Source organism: Salmo salar, chromosome 03 (genome assembly GCF_965601325.2).
Source record: "Salmo salar chromosome 03, fSalSal1, whole genome shotgun sequence".
NCBI classification, from domain to species: Eukaryota; Metazoa; Chordata; class Actinopteri; order Salmoniformes; family Salmonidae; genus Salmo; species Salmo salar.
This window is the reverse complement of record NC_138293.1, coordinates 4,147,771-4,155,000: the sequence shown is the minus strand read 5'-3', so window position 1 is coordinate 4,155,000 and position 7,230 is coordinate 4,147,771. Positions and strand designations below refer to the sequence as shown.

At 42.1% G+C, this 7,230-nt stretch overlaps 1 protein-coding gene across 3 annotated transcripts in view; it reads right to left on the bottom strand.

Annotated features, from left to right (window-relative positions):
- Window positions 1-6,972, bottom strand: part of LOC106596607 (microtubule cross-linking factor 1) — a 131,659-nt gene extending 124,687 nt beyond the window's left edge. For all 3 annotated transcript variants that reach the window (XM_045714418.2, XM_045714419.2, XM_045714420.2), the window contains exon 1: window positions 1-6,972. This exon is cut by the window's left edge and continues 1,450 nt beyond it. The gene's annotated coding sequence lies outside the window, so the exon portion shown is untranslated.
- Between the last annotated feature and the right edge of the window lie 258 nt (window positions 6,973-7,230).

The window sequence follows — 7,230 nt, the reverse complement described above, 5'->3', positions numbered from 1 at the left end:
TTTCTCATTCCTTCCGTCTATCTGACAGGGGGAAAAATCTGCAATCGCTTCCGTCTGGAGCCTGACGCCGGCCGTGCGGTGGTTCCTACCAGGGCGCATGCGCGTTATTTCTCACAAATACCGAAAACACCCCTCGTTTTTTTTTTTTTTTTTTTTTTTTAAACGGCACCCAGGTCAGACGTGCCTTCGTGCGCATGTCCCAATATCACACACGGGAGACAAACACTAGCACACACAATTTAATTAAGATGACAAGATATCACGAAGTGAATCACTCATCCACTACATCTCCATACCCTGTTAAATTCGATTATAAAGATACTTATATTGTCCGACTACAACTTGTTTTTTTTTTTAGAAATGAGCAAGTGCTAAAAGGGGGAAATAAATACTCAAGAGGCGGTGCTGAAACAGGTGCTGTGGGTTTATAATGGTTTCTATATACCTACATAACGACGTCAACAAACTCAGTTGGAAATAGCAAACGGAGACAGAAAAACATTTCATTCACATAAATCCTTCACATTCATAGAAGAAAATACATTTTACTAGTGTTTATATTCACTATCAAACAGCACTGTCAGGTGGTCTAATGTCATCCTCACTCTGTAGTTTTGGTAATAACATTTCTGAACCCCTAACAGCACTTAGCCATGATATATTGGCCATATATCAAGCGGTCTTTTTGCTTAAATCTCTATGGAGGGACTCTGCATTTCAACTTAAAGGAGAGCAAAACCAATGGAAGGTGGTCTAACTGTGAAACAGCAGCATGCATCAATACATTGAACAACAGAGCAGTTTGGGTAATAAATATATATATATATCTTTATTCGCACTTCATTAGTTAAAGAACGCCAAAAAAAATTAAAAGTTATCAATAACAAAATCCACTTCAAAACATGACAACTGGTTTTTATTTTCCAAATAACTCAAAACTTGTTTAATATAAAAGCAGGATTGAGGTCAATTCATATTGAAGTCAGTCAATTCAGGAAGTAAACTGTAATACCAATTCAATAATTAAAAAAATAACAAGGGCATCTGTTTTCAATTACTTCTAAGTAAGCTGGAAAAAAAAAAAACATTTATATGAAAACTTATTAAAAAAAAAATATATAATTTTAAATTCATATCACTTCCTTAAGTGACTTGACTTTAATACAAAACAAAACACAACTCTAATACATAGTACGGCCTTTCATCTTTACAAAGATGGACTCTGCAGCAGGGTAAACATGGCCACTGTCCGCCCCCCCCCCCCAGCGGCGTTGTTATTGGTTTTATGTTGTTGATGAAGCCGTGGTGAGGACCATCAAGGGAAAAATAACAGTAAATATGGCTGCTGTTCTAATCGCACGTGCAATGATGTCAGAGGGAGAGAAAAAACAAAACTTTTGGTTGTTTGCAAATCACTTTGTTATTGTTGTAATATCTCAAAACAGACGTGGCAGTTTGAGTACATTACAGCTTTAAAAAGGATGCGTGTACAGGTAACTGCTAAAACAAAAGGAAACACCAGCATCAAGTAACATAATAGGCCAATCCCTCTCCTCTTCTGAACCCCCACCACCAGAGAGGACAGATAGACATCTCTGTAGAACAGAGAGGATAGATAGACATCTGAACAGAGATGGTTATAGTGAGATACCAGAGAGGACAGATAGACATCTGAACAGAGATGGTTATAGTGTGATACCAGAGAGGATAGATAGACATCTGAACAGAGATGGTTATAGTGAGATACCAGAGAGGATAGATAGACATCTCTGTAGAACAGAGAGGATAGATAGACATCTGAACAGAGATGGTTATAGTGAGATACCAGAGAGGATAGATAGACATCTGAACAGAGATGGTTATAGTGAGATACCAGAGAGGATAGATAGACATCTCTGTAGAACAGAGAGGATAGATAGACATCTGAACAGAGATGGTTATAGTGAGATACCAGAGAGGATAGATAGACTGTGTGTGTGGGGGGGTAGTGTACATTTATTTAATACTTGATCTCAATCAATCTATCGATCTTTTGATTGATTGATTGATTGATTGATACTTGATCAGACTCCTTCTCAATCTAACGGTCTAAAACATGTAACCAGGAGTGGAACTGAAGGTGGGAAAAAGGCAAGTCACAACTGTTGTATTACTGGGGATTCAGCAACAAAAATGATAAAGATTTTTACATGTCAATTCCACCCCTGTATGTAACCCCTAACCCATAACCCATAACCCCTAACCCCTAACCCATAACCCCTAACCACTAACCCCTAACCCATAACCCCTAACCCATAACCCCTAACCCCTAACCCCTAACCCATAAGCACCAGAAACCCTTCCACAAATAAATACGACAAAGAGAACAATAACAATAGCAGGACAGATCAAAGGGTTAAATTAGAGTTAATGTTATCATAGCCTGACAGTCCAGCTGGTGACAGTCCAGCTTGGTGACAGTCCAGCTTGGTGACAGTCCAGCTTGGTGACAGTCCAACGGGTGACAGTCCAACGGGTGACAGTCCAGCTTGGTGACAGACCAGCTTGGTGACAGTCCAGCTGGTGACAGTCCAGCTTGGTGACAGTCCAACGGGTGACAGTCCAACGGGTGACAGTCCAGCTTGGTGACAGACCAGCTTGGTGACAGTCCAGCTTGGTGACAGTCCAGCTTGGTGACAGTCAGTCCAGCTTGGTGACAGACAGTCCAGCTTGGTGACAGACAGTCCAGCTTGGTGACAGACAGTCCAGCTTGGTGACAGTCCAGCTTGGTGACAGTCCAACTGGTGACAGTCCGGCTTGGTGACAGTCCGGCTTGGTGACAGTTCGGCTGGTGTGACAGTCCGGCTGGTGTGACAGTCCGGCTGGTGTGACAGTCCGGCTGGTGTGACAGTCCGGCTGGTGTGACAGTCCGGCTGGTGACAGTCCAACTGGTGACAGTCCGGCTTGGTGACAGTCCGGCTTGGTGACAGTCCGGCTTGGTGACAGTCCGGCTTGGTGACAGTCCGGCTTGGTGACAGTTTTTGTTGCAAAACGTTTTGCTATAGTGTGCACTAATGAATATGACCCAGGATAAGGTATGGGCATTATTAGTGCTGCTAACTAGTTTAATACTGTATCCTTTTTACACTGCCTGCCTCACTTCAGCATAGGACCTTAACTAGCTATCATGGATTGTAGTGCAAAACATTACAATGAACACAAACGCAACAGAAAACCAATCAAGCCACTCATAATAACGTAAGGCAAAATATTCAGACCCCTTCACTTTTTGTTATATTACAGCCTTACTCTAAAATGTATTAAAATGATGAAGCAAAAACAGGTTTAGAATTTTTTTTTCAAAACTGAAATATCACATTTACATAAGTATTCAGACCCTTTACTCAGTACTTTGTTGAAGCACCTTTGGGAGCGATTACAGCCTCAAGTCTTCTTTGGTATGACGTTTGGCACACCGGTATTTGGGGAGTTTCTCTCATTCTTCTCTGCAGATCCTCTTAAGCTCTGTCAGGTTGGATGGGGAGCGTCGCTGCACAGCTATTTTCAGGTCTCTCCAGAGATATTAGATCAGGTTCAAGTCCGGGCTCTGGCTGGGCCACTCAAGGACATTCAGAGACTTGTCCCGAAGCCACTCCTGCGGTGTCTTGGCTGTGTGTTTAGGGTCGTTGTCCTGTTGGAAGATGAACCTTCACCCCCAGTCTGAGGTCCTGAGCACTCTGGAGCAGGTTTTCATCAAGGATCTCTCTGTACTTTGCTCCGTTCATCTTTCCTTCAATCCTGACTAGTTGCCACCACGATGCTTCCTCCAGACGTGATGCTTGGTTTCATCCGACCAGAGAATCGTAATTCTCATGGTCAGAGTCCTTTAGGTGCCTTTTGGCAAACTCCAAGCGGGCTGTCATGTGCCTTTTACTGAGGAGTGGCTTCCGTCTGGCCACTCTACAATAAAGGCCTGATTGGTGGAGTGCTGCAGAGATGATTGCCCTTCTGGAAGGTTCTCCCATCTCCACAGAGGAACTCTGGAGCTCTGTCAGAGTGACCATCGGGTTCTTGGTCACCTCCCTGACCAAGGCCCTTCTCCCCCGATTGCTCAGTTTGGCCAGGCGGCCAGCTCTAGGAAGAGTCTTGCTGGTTCCAAACTTCTTCCATTTAAGAATGATGGAGGCCACTGTGTTCTTGGGGACCTTCTATGATGCAGACATTTTTTGGTACCCTTCCCCGGATCTGTGCCTCGACACAATCCTGTCTCGGCTCTCTACAGACAATTCCTTCAACCTCATGGCTTGGTTTTTGTTCTGACATGCACTGTCAACTGTGGGACCTTATATAGACAGGTGTGTGCCTTTCCAAATCATGTCCAATCAATAGAATTTACCACAGGTGGACTCCAATCAAGTTGTAGAAACATCTCAAGGATGATCAATGGAAACAGGATGCACCTGAGCTCAACTTCAAGTTTCATAGCAAAGGGTCTGAATACTTATGTAAATAAGGTATTTAAGTTATTTTTAATTGTAGTAAATGTGCAGAGATTTAAAAAAAACCTGTTTTCGCTTTGTCAATATGGGGTATTGTCGTTAGATTGATGGATGGACATTTTTATATTTAATCTATTTTAGAATAAGGCTGTAACTTTAACAAAATGTGGAAAAAGTGAAGGGGTCTGAATACTTTACGAATACACCGTATATAAACATGACACACAAACCAATACTGACATATTAACATGACACAGGCTATTTGGCCGTAAAAATACACACGGTGAAATTGTTGTTGTCAAAAACAAAATGGCTGCTAGGCGGTTTTCTGATTGAATATCCATAACGTCACCCCCAAAAATGACAACAAATACAGCACCAGTCAAAAGTTTGGACACACCTACTCATTCAAGGGTTTTTCTTTATTTTTACTATTTTCTACATTGTAGAATAATAGTGAAGACGTCAAAACTATGAAATAACACATATGGAATCATGTAGTAACCCAATATGTAGAAAAAAAAGTTATATTTGAGATTCTTTAAAGTAGCCACCATTTGCCTTGACAGCTTTGCACACTCTTTTGCATTCTCTCAACCAGCTTCATGAGGTAGTCACCTGGAATGCTTTTCAATTAACAGCTGTGCCTTGTTAAAAGTTACATTTGTGGAATATCTTTCCTTCTTAATGCATTTGAGCCAATCAGTTGAGTTGTGACAAGGTAGGGATGGTATGCAGAAGATAGCCCTATTTGGTAAAAGATCAAGTCCATATTATGGCAAGAACAGCTGAAATAAGCAAAGAGAAACAACAGTCCATCGTCACTTTAAGACATGAAGGTCAGTCAATCCTGAACATTTCAAGAACTTTGAACGTTTCTTCAAGTGCAGTCCCAAAAACCATCAAGCGCTATGATGGAACTGGCTCTCATGAGGACCGCCACAGGAAAGAAAGACCCAGAGTTACCTCTGCTGCAGAAGATAAATTCATTAGAGTTACCAGCCTCAGAAATTGCAGCCCAAATAAATGCTTCACAGATTTCAAGTAACAGACACATCTCAACATCAACTGTTCAGAGGAGACTGTGTGAATCAGGCCTTCGTGGTCGAATTGCTGCAAAGAAACCAGTACTAAAGGACACCAATAAAAATAAGAGACTTGCTTGGGCTGAGAAACACGAGCAATGGACATTAGACCGGTGGAAATCTGTCATTTGGTCTGATGAGTCCAAATTTCTGATTTTTGGTTCTAACCGCCGTGTCTTTGTGAGACACAGAGTAGGTGAACAGATGATCTCTGCATGTGTGGTTCCCACCGTGAAGCATGGAGGAGGAGGTGTGATGGTGTGGGGGGGCTTTGCTGGTGACCCTGTCTGTGATTTATTTAGAATTCAAGGCACACTTAACCAGCATGGCTACCACAGCATTCTGCAGCAATACGCCATCCCATCTGGTTTGGGCTTAGTGGGACTATCATATGTTTTTCAACAGGACAATGACCCAACACACCTCCAGGCTGTATAAGGGATATTTGATCAAGAAGGAGAGTGATGGAGTGCTGCATCAGATGACCTGGCCTCCACAATCAGCCAACCGAAACCCAATTGAGATGGTTTGGGATGAGTTGGACCGCAGAGCGAAGGAAAAGCAGCCAACAAGTGCTCAGCATATGTGGGAACTCCTTCACGACTGTTGGAAAAGCATTCCAGGTGAAGCTGGTTGAGAGAATGCCAAGAGTGTGCAAAGCTGTAATTTTTTTAAACATTTTTTATTTAACTAGTCAAGTCAGTTAAGAACAAATTCTTATTTTCAATGACAGCCTAGGAACAGTGGGTTAACTGCCATGTTCAGGGACAGAACAACAGATTTTAACCTTGTCAGCTCGGGGATTCGATCTTGCAACCTTTCGGTTACTAGTCCTACACTCTAACCACTAGGCTACGCTGCTGCCCCATCAAGGAAAAGGTTGGCTACTTTGAAGAATCTAAAACCTAAAATATATTTTGATTTGCTTAACACTTGTTTTTGGTTACTACATGATTCAATATGTGTTCTTTCATAGTTTTGATGTCTTCACTATTATTCTACAATGTAGAAAATAGTAAAAAGTAAAGAAAAACCCTTGAATCAGTAGGTGTGTCCAAACTTTTGACTGGTGCTGTACATCTGATTCTACACCAACTATTGTGTCTTCTTGTATTATTGACCCAAGTAAAGTTACTACATGATAATCATCATTTTAAAAACTGCCTATATGAAACTATGTACAAAAATACATTTCCATCAAAATGTACCTAAGAAAGAATTTGTGCAATATCACGTGTCCCTTTTCCATGTTGTACAGTAGAGATTCATAGTCCTTACAGTTAATATGTAGTGTAGGAGGAGCTCCACTCCCTCAGTCACATCAGCTGAGTGCTTCTTTTCTCTAATTGTCTCCATGTGTGTGTGTGTGTGTGAACCAGGTCTCTGTATTAGTTAGTGTGTGTGTGTGTGTGTGTCGGTGTCGTCGTGTGTGTGGGGACAGGTGTATACTGTACATGTGTGTGCTGTGTGTGTGCTGTCGTGTGTGTCGTGTGTGTGCTGTCGTGTGTGTCGGTGTGTGCTGTACGTGTGTGTACAGGTGTATACTGTACATGTATGTGAGTGTGTGTGTGTGTGTGTGTGTGTGCGTGTCTGTGACACTGTGAGCGTGTGTGTGTGTGTGTGTGTGTGTAACAAGGTCTCTGAATTAGTTAGTGTGTGTGTGTGTG